The sequence below is a fragment of the Protopterus annectens genome, chromosome 6.part0, assembly GCF_019279795.1.
Source record: "Protopterus annectens isolate FY-2018-M chromosome 6.part0, PAN1.0, whole genome shotgun sequence".
Classification (NCBI taxonomy): Eukaryota; Metazoa; Chordata; order Ceratodontiformes; family Protopteridae; genus Protopterus; species Protopterus annectens.
Window position 1 is genome coordinate 256126148 of NC_056737.1, and position 16582 is coordinate 256142729.

Here is a 16582-nt window from a genome sequence, read left to right on the forward strand (position 1 = left end):
CTGCTTATGTAAAACTTGGTCCATTTACTTTGGAAGCCATAAAAATCACCAAAGGAACTAAACGGGGATGCCCTTTGTCTCCCATTTTACTTGTATTAGCCATTGAAATATTTGCAATTACTATCTGCAGATGACATTCTTCTAACTGAGAGTTTCAGAAGAATCTCTCAAAGAATTAGATTTACAAACTATCTTAATTCAGGTTTAAGAAGCAAGCCGCGGTGGCACAGCGATAGCGTTGTTGCCTCACAGCAAGAGGTTCTCCCATTAGAGTCTCGGCTGGAGCGCCTTCTGTGTGGAGTTTACATGTCCTCCCCATGGTCGAGTGGCCTTCGAAAGACATGCGTAAATGGGCGTGCCTTCGTTGAAGGTTGGCGAGCTGGCACCTCGGCATCCGTAAAAAAATCTACTGCCAATCATTAGAGGACCAGAGTTCCACTGTGGCGACCCCTAACCGGGAAAGCCGAAAGACAAAACAATAATAAGTAAAAAATCCAGATATATGATATTAAATAGAAAACATCACACATTTTAACTCAAATCACATAACTGGCACATTAGTATCATCCATAAATTACTTAGGAATAACCTTGTGTGATAAATACAACCGTAACCACAAATTATACAAATACTTTATCTACTATAAAATCACCAATAGAAAAACGGAATAAACTGTTCTTAAATTTTGAAGATAGACTACAATTAATAAAGATGACCTTACTTCCACACAAATTATATTGTGCAAGCCATTCCTATGTCTCCAAATAAAATGATATTAAATGACTAACAAAATATTATTAAAATTGTTACTGTTTCCACAAAGAAATAGAATTGCTCTTTATCATCACATTAGACCCTGGGAACTAGGGGGGGAAATAAACTTTCCAGATCTTGATTCTTATATTAAAGCTTCCATTCTCAAATTAGCCATTAATTGGTTAGATCCCAATTTTTCATCTGCATGAAATCCCTTCATACAATCATCTTCTTAAATGAAAACAAATTAGCTGGTAATCTCTTAGTAGATACTCAAAATGTCAGTCTATGGTATATACTAGGCATTAATTTACAATATAATATTGCAAAGTCTACCAAAGTAAACTTAATAAATCATATTTACAGCAATATCAGAACATTTATAAACTCAAACCTAGAAGTGAAACTCTGGAGGAAATTACTAATCCCCTTCAGGATTTCTAAAAGTTATACCAACAGAATTCACAAAAGTGTTTTCCAAAACTGGGAAACAAAACAATTCATTTGTTGCCAACACTGCATAAAAGACTTAACAGTACTACAGACTCATGAAATAAATATTTATAGGTTCATAGGTTGGTACTGGGCTATCAGCCCTAGGGCCTATGTAAGCCTAGCCATAACAATTCCCTGGATATTTCTTCCCATAATATTTACTTCTCTGGGCCCCTGTCTAGCAGGGCACGAGTGAAATGATCCCCGGGGTGAAATGATCCCCGGGGTGAATTTCCTATCTCCCATCCAGTCATCAAGGTTCCTTTTGAAGAGGGCCAATGAGGCGCTCTGCTTGACATGTATGGGCAGTCTATTCCAGAGTATGGGGAGTCTCTGGGTCAGGAACATATCCCTCCAGCATGTTTTGTTCAATGGGATGACAAGGTTTAGATCCCTGAAGCATGTGGCTCTGAGGGATTGGGATTTCTTTAAGTGGAGCATGTCCAACAGCTCAGGGTTTGACATGGTTATGGGTATGTTAAGCAGAGATCACCTCTGAGTAAACGATATGCCACAGAGTATAGCTGGAGTTTTTTTTTTTTAGAAGGTCACCATATGGAATCTGCTTTAGGCCTGTGATTCTTTTAGTGAAGTATTTCTGTGGCCTTTCCAGCTGTTGCAGATGTCTTGTGAGGTACATACCAAATGGGGCATTATACTCTATAATGGGTCTAACGAGGTATGAGTATAGTGGGACAATGACCTCCTTTTTTCCTGGATGAAAAGCCCTTAGAGATGAGGTGTGCCATATAGAAGGATTTCCCGACTGTTGTGGCGATGTGGTTATTGAAAGTGAGACCACTATCCACCTGTGTCCCTAAGTCTCTCATCACACTTTCGATGTTTAGTGTCCTGCCACCTATGTGGTAATTCAGGGGTACATGTTTTTTTTTTCCAAAGGGGATAACTATACATTTCTTGGCATTAAGCTTGAGCCCATGGCTCTGGCACCAGGCATCGGTTTCTGTAAGGCCCTTTTGTAGAATATCCACATCATTTGAGGATTCAATAATGGCTCCCAGTTTGCAGTCATCTTCAGAGAAGTAGATGCGAAATAAGAGTGGTCCCAGGACTGAACACTGAGGTACTCCACTTGTCTAGAGCTGGATTTGGAGTCAGCTGCTTTTAGAGTCTGGGTTCTGTCAGTAAGCCGGTTGGCAACCCATCGAGTGATGTAGGGATTTATGCCCAGCTTAGTAGGTTTATCTATGATTCCAGAGTGGGGGGTGGTGTCAAAGGCCTTGGCGAGGTCCAGATAAGCTGTGTGGACTGCCTTACCCTCGTCCACAGCTCTGGAGACCGATTTGAATTAGTCAATCAGATTCAGGAGACAAGATCGGCCCTTCACAAACCCAAACTGGGTGGAGTCCAGTGTTTGAAGGTTGCCAATAAGTTCCATGATAATGCGTTCCATGCCCTTGCAGACCAGGCTTGTCAGACTGATGGGACGGTAGTTCCCAGGATCCAAGGCAGATCCTCCCTTGTGGAGCGGGATAACTAGCTGTGCGCCACTCAGTGGGCAAGAAGCCTGAGGTGAGGCTATGATTAAACATGACACTTGGGTGAGGTGCCAGTTCATTTTGTAGTTCATGTAGTACACAGCCTGGGATGTCATCTGGTCCCATGGATGCTGTATTCTTAGCTTTGGAGAGTGCGGTTTCTACCTGTGTGGCCGTGACTATCAGAATTTGGCATTTTGGTATTGAGATGGGCCCTTTATGGGGTGAAGTTGGCACTAAATCGATCTGCCAGGATATTGGCAATATCCTTGGGATCAGTATATTTAATGCCATTCTGTTGTAGCTCGGAGCAGATCTGCGCATTGCCATTTAGATTCTTGAAATAACTATAGAATGCCTTGTGGTTATCTTTGGCAATTTTATTTTCTTAACTAGCTTTTGAGGATTTTATGAGGGATCTCGGCTTCTTACTGAGGCATGTGAGGGAGTTTTTTGCATCCTGGGATTTTCCTCTTTTTTGCAACAGTTTCTTCCTTCTGTTGTATAGTTTGTTTATAGTAGGGGACCACCAGATTGGCTTCCTTTATTTTTTTGGAGAAGAGCATCTTGGTTCTATTTGGGATGGTACGATTCATGCACGAATGGATGTGCTCGTACAGTGCCTTAGTGTAGGATTCTGCAGTCGAACTTCCAGATCCCATCTGTGTGGGTGTTGTGAAGTTTGTCACTTCTGACTTCAGTAGCTTGAAGTTGGCTTTGGAGACGTTTTTTAAGGAGGTTTCCTTACTGGGGGGGTGGGGTGGGATGTGGATGTCAAGGGTGATTTGCTTATGGTCAGACCTGACCAATGAGGGGGTGACCAGTGGTGTGGAGCATCTATCTCCCATGTTGGTAATGACCAGGTCCAGGATATTGGAGCCCCTGGTGGGACAATGGATTGGTTGATCCAGGGCGTTGGAATTTATGAATTCCAAGAACCGTTGGGAAAAGGAGTTGGTACCCGAGTAGTTTTCCCAATTAATGGCAGGGTAGCTGAAAACACCCAGTATTAGGGTGTTTGGTTGTATCTTAATATTTTCCAGTATGTTTAGAAAGGTGTAGTGAGAATCTTGGGGCATGGTGGGGGATCTGTATCAAGCTACAATTTGGACTGCAGTCTTACCTAGTGTTAAGTTGCACCTGAAGAATTTCAGATGCATTGTGTTGGGCAACTAGCCTGGAGGTGTGAATATCCTTGGTGAATATGGACTCTCCTCCACCTTTAGTGTTTCGGTCCTGGTTTTGTGGCCGAAAAGTGTGGTAAGAATTGTAGCCTGGTATTGCAGGGGTGCTCTCTGGAACCTTGAACCAGGTCTCAGTTATTCCACAGATATCGATGTTCTCCATTTTTAGGAGTGCCTCGAGAGAGTGCATTTTGAGGTTTAGACTTCTAGCCTTGAGTAGCATTACCTTCAGATTTTGCATGCTTCTGTTACGGTGGTAGTTTTATCCTTTGAACCTTGTCTAAAAAAGACACTATATATATAATAGCCCAGACACAGATTGAATTATTTTACATAGTATTCTTTTTCACTCTCAAGATCTTTGTAGAATAATAAACTCTTCATTTAAAACTAAACATAAGTTGATCCTTCATATTCAAAACCTGATCTACAACAATCGGAATTTGCCTAACAATCTCTAACCTTTACAAAATTCTAATTGATAAAGGCCAAACTTTAAATTTGTCCCCAGAAGTCAAAGCCAATCTACTATTCTCTGTGAAATTAACTTCCAATCTCCAAATGTGGAAAATCTTTACGTGGAAATTCTTACACAAAGCTTTCTATAATCCCAACAAAATTGCTAAAATTCCACCTACTACTAGTGTTTGTTGGAGATGTTCTACGGTATGTCCAGCTGATTGGGAACACATTATTTATGGCTGTAATAAAATTAATAAGTATTGGGTTGAACATAGGTAAATTTTGCAAGCTTTATTTTCAGATACATTTATTTTATCCAACCCCCTAATTCTGTTGTTGTCTTTTGGCTTTTCCCAGTTAGGGGTCATCACATCGGAACTCTGGTCCGCTAATGATTGGCAGTATATTTTTACGGTGCCGGGTTGCCAGCTCGACGCCCAACCTTCAACGAAGGCATGCCCATTCACGCATGTCTTTTGGAACGCCACACGAACCACGGGGAGAACATGCAGACTCCACACAGAAGGCACTCCCCGTACACTAGCTGAGAATCGAATGGGAGAACTTCTTGCTGTGAGGCAACAACGCTACCACTGCACCACCGCAGATACATCCAACCCCCTAATTCTACTGAATGTAAATGTCATGAATACCATGACGAGAAACAATTTTTATCTCCTCTTGACTATTTTAGCAGTGGCAAGAAAATGTTTAACTAGACAATGGAAATAATCTGCACCACCCACCTTTGAACAGTTTCTATTATTATTGGAAGAATCAGCATCCACAGAAATAAAAGTCAAGGAAACAAGAATTTACCCCAGAAATGGAATGATAATCCTTGGATCAAAGTTATCGGTTTAATAGAAACTCTTACACACATTCGCTATAATTTTGACTGAATATTTTTAATGTATATTGGTAAATGAAAAGTTTTATTTCTTTCTTGTGAAATATTTCTCATATTAGGCCAAGTGTAAATATTGTATACAGCTATCTAATCAAAACTCACATTAGAATGTCTAATATTTTCATGTGTTTAAATTTAATAAAAATATCTGGGGGGGAAAAAAACTCACCAAAAGCTAGGCCTATTATATAGAAATTAAAAAATATCTCACTAAAGACACAAAACGTTCTCTGGCCCAAGCTTATCTATTGCCTAACTTTCTTATGTTCCACCTATTCTCACCAAGCTACAAACCGAGCTAACGGCCAAACTTGTATCCACTTACAATAAAATAGCTAGATTTGCTGCAAATCTTCCTTGCCACTCTCACAACTGCACTGCTTTACAAAATCTACTATGGCCAGAAGCTCAAAAGCTTCTCTTACTTCCACAGCTCTACCTCACATACTCTATTCAATCAAACTCATCCTGCTATGTCCATCCTAATCTCTCCCTATACTCCTATGCATTGCCTTCGTAGTGCAGACCATGTCCATGCCCCAGTCCAACTTGAGCTTGCGACTCCCTCTACTCTTTCCACACTTATCTCTGTTATTAGGGCAACTCTGCCCCAATATCTTTTTCCTTCAGATAATCTACCTAAATATCTAAAAACTGCATGATGTCAGATGTTAAAACTTTGCACATTTTAATCCTATTACTGTCAATTAACTACACAACTCTTTGTTGAATACGTAACTATTATAGGTATTTGTTTAGAAGTAAGTTGACTGTTGTTATTCCATACAAGTTCTTTATTGTTTGTGTTTGCTACATTCAAAATTAGTGTACTTTTTGATTTTATTCTATGTATTCAGAGCTTTTCCCCTAGGGTCTCTGCTGAAAGAGTTTCTTGCCCAGTCACACTAACCTGGTTAACAAATGTCAAATCAAATGAAATAAAATGTTAAGATACTGTAATTTATGACTGTATTCTAAGAGATGAGGGGCTACTGCATGTCAAGTCTATGTTGCCCAAAAAGTATGGGGTTATGAAAGCCTCCCTTGCATGTTAAGATGCATTGTATTTTTTAACTCCAAAAGCATACCTCTCAACTGTCCAGATTTAGGTCTCATATTTTAGATCTGTTCCTAGTAAAATTTGTGGCTTTCTAAATTTTTGTAACAAATCACTGAGGATTGAGTTCAGTAAATAATGAGAGGCGTTTGAGTATTAGACTTCACACCCTTCAAAAAATAATTGTATCAAGACTTTTTTACTTCAGCAGCTTTCCAAATTCATAACAGCAACATTTAAAATTTGTCCCTATTTTTTGGGCTTTGTCCAGATTTTTTGTGCTAAGAGTTTGAGAGGTATGCCCCAAAGCAATCAGTTTTAAAGGTGCCCTGCAGGGAGAAAGAGATGAAAATGACAACCACCCAAAAAGGAACTGCTCTACAAAAAGCTAGACGCAACAGGACTTGTCTGGAAAAGTCTCAATTCCTTCAGCTATACCATTTCACATCTTGTAATCACTACAGCATACCAATTAAAACATATAAGAAACTATTAGGAATAGGTTTCATAGGTTGATACCAGGCTATCGGCCCTACGGCCTATACAAGCCTAGCCATAACAATTACCTGGATATTTCTTCCCACAATATTTACTTCCCTGAACTCCTGTCTAGCAGGGCGACTGACGTGATCCCCGGGGTGAATTTCCTATTTCCCATACAATTGTCAAGGTTCCATTTGAAGAGGGCCAAGGGGGTGCTCTGCTTGACATATATGGGCAGTCTATTCCAGAGTATGGGGAGTCTTTGAGTCAGGAACCTATCCCTCCAGCATGTTTTATTCACTGTTATGTCAAGGTTTAGATCCCTGGAGCGTGTGGCTCTGAGGGATTGGGATTTCTTTAAGCGGAGCATGTCCAACAGCTCAGGGTTTGGCATGGCCTTGTATGGTAAGCAGAGATTGCCTCTGAGTAGACAATATGCCACAAGAGTACAGCTGGAGTTTTTTTAGATGGTCAGCATAGGGCATCTGCTTTAGGCATGTGATTCTTATAGTGAGGTATTTCTGCGGCCTTTCCAGCTGTTGCAGATGTCTTGTGAGGTACATACCAAACGGGGCACTGTACTCTATAATGGGTCTAATGAGGGATGAGTACAGTGGGACAATGATCTCCTTTTTTCTGAATGAAAAGCCCTTAGTGATGAAGTGTGCCACACAGAAGGATTTCCTGACTGTTGTGACGATGTGGTTATCGAAAGTGAGACGACTGTCCACCTGTGTCCCCAAGTCTCTAAATCACACTTTCAATGTTTAGTGTCCTGCCACCTATGTGGTAATTCATGGGTACATGTTTTTTTCCAAAGGGGATAACTATACACTTCTTGGCATTAAGCTTGAGCCCATGGCTCTGGCACCAGGCATCCGTTTCTGCAAGGCCCTTTTGTAGAATATCCACATCATTTGGGGATTTAATAATGGCTCCCAGTTTGCAGGCATCTGCGATCATTGTTAGCCAGAGTCCCTTAGTGTTGGCCTGAACTTCAGAGAAGTAGATGCCAAACCAGAGTGGTCCCAGGACTGTACCCTGAGGTACTCCACTTGTCTAGAGCTGGATTTGGAGTCGGCTACTTTTATAGTCTGTGTTCTGTCAGTAAGCCAGTTGGAAGCCCATCGAGTGATGTAGGGATTTATGCCCAGCTTAGTAAGTTTATCTAGGATTCCAGAGTGGGGGGTGGTGTTGAAGGCCTTGGCAAGGTCCAGATAGGCTGTGTGGACTGCCTTACCCTCGTCCACAGCTCTGGAGACTGATTCGAAGAAGTCAATCAGATTCAGGAGACAAGATCGGCCCTTCACAAACCCAAACTGGGTGGGGTCCAGTGTTTGAAGGTCCAATGTTTTTGTTTATAAATTCTATGATAAGCCTGATCTGCAAGGGCATGGAACGCATTGTCAAACTGATGAGACGGTAGTTCCCAGGATCCAAGGCGGATCCTCCCTTGTGGAGCAGGACAACTGTAGCTGTGCGCCACTCAGTGGGCACGAAGCCCGAGGTGAGGCTATGATTAAACATGACACTTAGGTGAGGTGCCAGGCACATTTTGTAGTTCATGTAGTACACAGCCTGGGATGTCATCTGGTCCCATGGATGCTGTATTCTTAGCTTTGGAGAGTGTGGTTTCTACCTGTGTGGCCGTGATTACCAGAATTTGGCAATCTTTTGGTATTGAGATGGGCTCTTTAGGGGGTGAGAGGGGAGTGAAGTTGGCACTAAATCGATATGTCAAGATATTGGCAATATCCTTGGGATCAGTATATTTAATGCCATTCTGCTGTAGCTCAGAGCAGATCTGAGCACTGCCATTTAAATTCTTGACATAACTATAGAATGCCTTGTGGCTGTCTTTGGAATCTTTGGCAATTTTATTTTCATAACTAGCTTTTGAGAATTTTATGAGGGATCTCAGCTTCTTACTGAGGCTGGTAAGGGAGTTTTTTGCATCATGGGATTTTCCTCTTTTCTGCAACAGTTTCTTCCTTCTGTTGTATAGTTTGTTTATAGCAGGGGACCATCAGATTGGCTTCATTTTTTTTGGAGAAGAGCATCTTGGTTCTATTTGGGATGGCGCGATTCATGCACGAGTAGATGTGCTCATACAGTGCCTTAGTGTAGAATTCTGCAGTCGAACTTCCAGATCCCATCTGCGTGGGTGTCGTGAAGTTTGTTTTTCTGACTTCGGTAGCATAAAGTTGGCTTTGGAGAGGTTTTTTCCTTACTCGGGTGGGGGAGGGGGGGTGATTTGCTTATGGTCAGACCTGACCAATGAGGGGTTGACCACTGGTGTGGAGCATCCATCTCCCATGTTAGTAATTACCAAGTCTAGGATATTGGAGCCCCTGCTGGGACAATGGATTAGTTGATCCAGGGCGTTGGAATTTATGAATTCCAAGAACCGCTGGAAAAAAAGAGTTGGTACCCGAGTAGTTTTCCCAGTTAATGGCAGGGTAGTTGAAATCACCCAGTATTAGGGTGTTTGGTTGTATCTTAATATTTTCCAGTATGTTTAGAAAGGTGTAATAAGAATCTTGGGGCATGGTGGGGGATCTGTAGCAAGCCACAATTTAGATTGCAGTCTTACCTAGTGTTATAGTTGCACCTGGAGAATTTCAGATGCATTGTGTTGGGCAACTAGCCTGGAGGTGTGAATATCCTTTGTGAATATGTATACTTCTCCACCTTTAGCGTTTCGGTCTTGGTTTTGTGGCCGAAAAGTGTGGTAAGAATTGTAGCCTGGTATTGCAGGGGTGCTCTCTGGAGCCTTGAACCAGGTTCTCAGTTACTGCACAGATATCAATGTTCTCCATTTTTAGGAATGCCTCGAAAGAGAGTGCATTTTGAGGTTTAGACTTCTAGCATTGAGTAGCATTACCTTCAGATTTTGCATGCTTGTATCTGTTACGGTGGTGGTTTTATCCTTTGAACCTTGCCTAAAAAAGGCACTATAAGGGTAGCAAGAGCTTTAGCCAATAACCTAAATCCCAGGGGTGACACGTGCAGACCATCTCTGGCAAAGCATCATGGTTTGTCGATCATGTCTTCCCAGGCAGACAAATACTGGACCCCCTTTGAATGACACCAGAATCTTAGCCAATTGTTGAAGTCAATCATTTTGTCCTTATACTGTGGTATCATTCTGGACGAATGCAGGATGCTACTCAGGGCTAGGGTCATACCTGCCTGGGTCACATGATCCAAGAGCTCTTCATGTCTCTTTAGTCATTCACTCCAGCATGGACAATGAGAAAGTCGTACTTGTTGTGGAGTGACTTGAGTGCATATGTTATGTGGCTGATCCCGGCACCCGACAGGCAGCTGACTGTAATTTTCTCCTTGTTCAGCCTGGTGAGTGGAACATCAGTGTGCCTGACTATAGAATCACCTATGACTTAAGTGTTTGGTACATTGTCTTGCCTTGGGGGCTGTTGTTGGATGGCACACTGGTGTTGTGAGCTGTGTGTCACTTTGGTTGTATGTGTCACTTTGGTTGTGACTGGTGTTTGTTTGCATTTCAGCTTTGGACGTCCTTCTTGCTTGGGCAGGTTAATGTTAAGGGCCTCCACATATGCGGGTTTAGTGGCCTCCACATATGCGGGTTTAGTGTTGCTATGCGTGGGTGTTGATGGTGTAGGTTTTGAAGGGCTAGGAGTTGCTTGAGGTGTAAAGCAGGTGTTAAACCTTCTCCTCTTGACTGTCTAGCACAATTTTGTCCAGAGAGAGCTTTGCTTCCAGTCTGGCTATGTAAGTGCAGCTCTCGCAGGTTGTAGTGTTGGGTGGTAGGAGGAGAGGATTGTCTGTGTACATGAGGCAGTTGCCCCATTGCCCCAGTATGCCCAGATTCACCAGATGGACAGAAGAAAACACCAGAAGCTGACTCTTGGACATGCCTGTTTAGGTGCTTTTTTGTAAAGTTTAAGAGCTGTTTTTTCCTTACCTTTTCAAGGTACTTTGCAATTATAAGCTGTTTAGTGCCTATGATTAATTTGTCCTTATTGACAAGGAGTGTTGAGTGGTTCTATCAGTTTCAGGCTTCCTAGTGCTTTCCAGCAGGTTCTAGAGCAAGTGCTAGTCACAGGGGTTCAGATTTTACTGCTACTACTGAGAAACAAGCTAGTTCTAAGGGAAATTTTTAAGAGCAGACTTTCTGGCACCTGGAATAGTTTACTGTAGCCTCACAGTGCTGCACGATGCATGTGCAAACACGAGTTTTTAAGCCAGAAAGTAGAAAGGGATAGAAATCAGCACAAAAAGGCTAATAAAATTACAATTTCAGAGCGGGAAACCAAACCTCTAGCTTTAGATAGACAGTACAATGCTCACCTACAACACTTAATATCTCACAATCACACAACAGATAATTACATTGACAGTCCTAAACAGAGAGCACAGAATTTTAACACTGTCTGCACGGAAGGAAACTATTTGTACCATGCCTAGGGGTTGGCATTTCCAGATCAGTACCAGTTCTGATTACTCGCTATGCTCACTTATGGCATCAACTGCAGTAACAGAGTCAGTAATAATGGCAAAATATGTTTGACCGCTCGTCACCCTGTTGCGTGCCAAAGTAAGAGAAGAATCACTACACTGGGTATTCTTCACACGCACTGGACCGTAACTTCGGGACACTTCTGTATGGCTTAACCCATCGTGTAGTCACTGCTTTTATGGGGGGGGGGTAAGGCACTGCTTTACAAGGTCTCCTAATAATGCAGTTTGGGTACTATTTCATCCAACCCGATCTGTAACTTAAATATTAGACATGATGTTGGAGCGCAACTGCCTCCAACAATGACGCAACCTTTACTGTCGTGATTTTGCGGTTGTATGTTCACCACAAACATGTTTTACATATACCTGACTTCTGTATTAACATTTGTCTTACTCCGAGCATCCTTTGTAAAAGGATTATCAGCTCGGTAAGAGTGGTTATTTATCTGTTTACCAGCTGCTTAGTATTTAATTTGTTGCTGATTACGTAAGTATGGATCCATACAACCGTTTACAGAATTATGTGGTTTCTACATTTGGTAGCCATAGTTTTCCCTGAGATAAGTAACATTAGATTAGGGAGAAATCCGACTAGAGAGTGTTTTAGAATCTGCAGTTATTTGTCTAATTTACACTGGAGCAGCAGGCACACGATTTGTTAGCAGCTGTGGGAAGCTGGCTGGGAGCTTCTGGTACTTAGTCATGGTTGTGATCCTGTTGGAATTCCAATTAAACGCTATTGTTTGATATTTAGCAAGACTTGCTAAAGTACAATACTTCCAAAGGATTTAAATCAACTCACCGAATACGTGCAAAAAGCAAACACATATTAATATAATAGCCTGTGTTCATTAAACAGGCTGCACTGGGACATCTTCCCAATAATATACACTTTCCGGTGACAATATATACTAAACTCATTCATTGCAATATGCAATACAAATTCATTAGAGGAGTACCGCACCCACAGACTCAAAAAACATGTTTAAAACATCATGGCATGTTGTTTCCTACACTTTAACAGCACTCAAGTATTATTTACAGGATTTTAAATATTTTTATATGTAATTCCAGACTCTGACCACCTGGAGGCTGGCATATTGACGTGGTTTGGATAAATCAGGTTGCCATCCAGTATCCCAGAAATCATTGTTTGGCTCAAAAATGTTACATCATGCAGGCCTCCGTTTGCCTAAAGTTCCTGTCATTTCATAGATGTTGCATGCGTACAAAGTACTGAATAAAATAGAACAGTGTAAGTAACATTCCCTGCTGCTGGATGACTACTTAAAACAGAAACAGTGCAAATGCCACAGAACACACTCAAAGTACTGTTTACTGCTGCCTTTTTTTCTAATTTAGTTTAAATGGCACTAATTTGTGAGACAATGAATTCCAGTCCATTTGCTTCTCCCCTCCCCCATAACACTGAGCTTCCCTAGCTGTCAAAGTCCTGAGGGTAATTTGACCTGGTAATTCCATTGATTGGCAGATCTCAGCAGGGTGCTCGACTAATGTAATTTAATCTTTGCTCTAGCATTTCCTTTGTTAGAGGGGGCATTTTTTTGCTGCACTATAGCCATGGCCTTACTTGACTGCAATCACATCCAGTAAGGTCTTACACCAAGGAACTAAAGAATAAAACATTTATACTATCAACCAGTTTAGATCTTTATTAATTTAAGTGTTAAGGTATCACTTCATGCTTCCACCTTCTTGAGATTTACATGTGCAAAGTGTGTTGGTATGCAGTGTTTGCCTTCATATGTTTTTACTCCACTGGTTGGTTTGCAAAAAAACCTTTTGCAGTGTCCCTGGATTTGTCTTTGTACATACAAACCACATTGCTATATTTTCCCCGTCCTTTTTCTTGTCTCCAGAACTCACTTATAACAAAGTAAAATTTTTATTGATTTTTTTTTTTTAAATAAAGGACATCAAGGTTAACTTACCTTGAATCAGATAATGGATGCCACTGCAAAGAATCACTGTTGAAATATTTGTGCATGGACAAAATCCCTTACTAAATCTATTTGCCAGCCTCCAGTTCAATTGGTGCTATGGCTTTAATATACTGGTGTGTTTGCTCATGCCTTCCAAATATCTCCACTATTACATACCAGTTTTGCAGTGTAGTAACCACCCGACATGCCCATACACCCTTAGCCATCAATATGCAGCTACTCCTGTTCATGTAAGTATGTGAATTCATTTTCAGACATAAGGTGTGGAAGCTGCACTGAATAATTCTATGTGCTTGTTCAGGTTTCACTTGCTTAGAGCTACTCTCATGTTAAGCCACTACGAATATGTTGCACTGCCACCTCTGATACCAGGGTAATGTTTTTATCTTTCTATTCCCGCACTGTACACTAGCAGTATCTGGTGCAAATACAACAGAGAAGTATGCAAGCGATACACCACCTAAGCATCATTTGCCGTGCAGAATGTACAAGTATGCATACCAAATTTCTGTGTTTCCAAACATTATTGTTACTACACTACTACTGAATAAAATGAACAGCACTCAGGCTGGGGGAAGGACAAGGGAGCCATGACATCACAGAATGGGTGGGTCTTATTATTTTAGTTAGAATCAGATGACGGCTGTGGTGACGTCACTTTGGGGGAGGGAACTGATTAAGTACCAGCACCACCTGGCCTCGATGATGTCAGTAATTGGGCGACTCCAGCAGGCTTTATTCAAACGTGAGAGAATCATTTTGTAACTGAAACCATCACAGTAGGAGAAGGAAGGCTTCTGTTACAGAAGTAAGGGGAATTATAAAAATTGTAAATGCTTTATTGTTGTTGCTTTACAGAGGGCAATGTAAATAGGGAGGAAAAGGGCCGTGAAGTTGAGGAATGCATTACAGAAACCTGTTGTACTCCTTTAAGATTCCAGGCAGTATGCTTGAATATTAAATATTTTACGGTGTCGTAAAACGTCTCGGGCGGAGTTTGGGCGGTGCTTGCTACTGCGCATATGGTGAGCCAGTAAACTACAATATCGCTGCCAGCTGTACAAAGACAATGGGGCAAGTAGGACGGGAGTTTGTAGCCACGCCCCCAGATGTGACTTTCCTTAAGTTGGCCCTATTAACGTCCCTAACTACAGAAAATGAGAAAAGTGAAAGCTCTAGCCACCCCTTCAGCATGTTGTTTTCAAACAGTTTCCTATTAGTAACTCTCTAAACGAGCAAAAATGGCGACAAATGATCAAACACAAAATGGCCGACCACATATGCAGTACTACAACAGATACAAAAATATGCCTGCAGTTACCATTAAAAATAATCAAAAAGACAATTAGTAAATTAATCACCACTTTCCAAGCCAGCTCTAGGCTATTAAAGTATTCACAGTTCCACTGCGAAAACAGCCTGTTTTTGAAATGTGTAATTACTGCCGAAATAACCTGCGCAATTAGTCTCGTCACTTTTCGGCACGTTTTACAAACAAACCAACGAAGGCAAGTTCAACAACAGGCCCTGTCACAGATCCACTGCGGTGAGCGGCTACTACTGCTTCCATAAAAAAGTTTACGACCACTTAAAAACAGCAATGTTGTTTTTTACGTCACAAGAATCCATTAGTTAGTATTTTATCATAATACGTGCATACATTTTACAGAAAAATGAAATAACCATCCCGATATACATTTCTTCCTCCACTCATCTACACCTGAAAAAAAGGCTCGTCAAGAACATAAACTACCGTGATAACTCCAAAACTAGAAAAATAACAATAAAATTTACCAAAGTTACTAATAACAGCAACTATACTTTGCCCACATTATTAAGAATTAAATCAACTGACATAACTATTAATGGAAGTTACTTAAAAATTAGACTAATAAATATTTGGTACTTACACACTTCCTTAACAACATAAGGTGCAATGACGGAAGATTTTTTTTTTTTCACACAAGGGCGAAAGGGGTGGGGAGCTCACATGACTTCCGCTTCCACTGCAGCATTCTGGGCAAATGAAAAGTAAACAGCAAAGCAATATACTAGAAAGTAACATAAATTGCGTTTTTAGCTTTGTTTTATTTACTTGTGTACCTTATCCCCACTCCTGAATACTTAAAAGTGCTTAACATACCACTTAGATGAACACAGGCATCAGTTCTTGGAATAGATAGTGTATCCTCCAACCAGAGGAGCAAGTTTACCAATCTCAGCTGTACAGATTTTCGTATAATGCCCAGATTTTTTTGCCGTTTTTCATAAAACTATGTTTTTCTGGCAAACTATCGGTAAGTCGTTGAAAATCGATGCTAATGCAAAACCTGCTGTGCTATCAACTTTCTAAGTCTCTAAAGAGCAATATTTAAAATTTGTCCCTATGTTTGGGTCTTTGCCTCCTCCCCCCCCCCCTCCGTAATTTATGCCTTTTCCCAGATTTCTTGAAGAAGTCGAGAGGTGTTCTGGTACTTACCAGCATGGGAGAGTGTTGCAACCCCCTTATCTTCTTTCACTATCGGACCACAAAGCTATCTCCTTTTAAGTAAAATAAGTCAAATTAAGCTAGTAACTAGGATTACTCTACAGCAGACTGTTTCTCACGATTCAGGGCTCCCCCTAACCTTGACAGCTGCCTATGCAGAATTATTCACACAGTCTCAATGCAAACATCTGAATGGCTGCATAGGTTGTCATACCTACCAGAAATAAACTCAAAACAAACCCCACTAAAGGAATCCTCAACCAAACAGGATATATAATAAAAGAAGAAAATTCATGACAAAAAGGAGCAAGAGCAACTCCCTTAAAAACAAGTGCTCTGCTATATAACTAAACAAGAAACTAAGATGTCTAAGTCCAGCAAAGCCAACTATGAGGTCATTACAGCCTTGCAAGCTAAGATAAATCACAAGGACTTATTCAGCTATGTCTGTAATTTTAAAGGCAGCAAACACAGCACTGTGGTGAACAGTACTACCTTCACTGTCAGGGTGACATGGCAAATCATCCAAGGATTAGCCTCAGTGCATGCACTGTAGAGCATCAGAGTGTTTTTTTTTTTTTTATCTAAGTGTGTCAGCGCATGTCAGTGTTTCCGTGGCTCATCTATTAGTAGTAAATATAAACTGTGCATGTGTGTGTATTTGTATGTGTATATATATATATATATATATATATATATATATATATATATATATACATATAGATATGCATATATGTATACATATATAGATATGGATTTACTTCAGAATCTCGAAAGCCCA

The 16582-nt window shown here is 40.9% G+C and overlaps 1 protein-coding gene across 1 annotated transcript in view; it reads right to left on the bottom strand.

Annotated features, from left to right (window-relative positions):
- Window positions 1-15319, bottom strand: part of LOC122804240 (serine/arginine-rich splicing factor 5-like) — a 261553-nt gene extending 246234 nt beyond the window's left edge. Inside the window, exon 1 of the mRNA XM_044073991.1 lies at window positions 15224-15319. The gene's annotated coding sequence lies outside the window, so the exon portion shown is untranslated. The remainder of the gene's footprint in view (window positions 1-15223) is intronic.
- Window positions 15320-16582: the final 1263 nt, after the last annotated feature.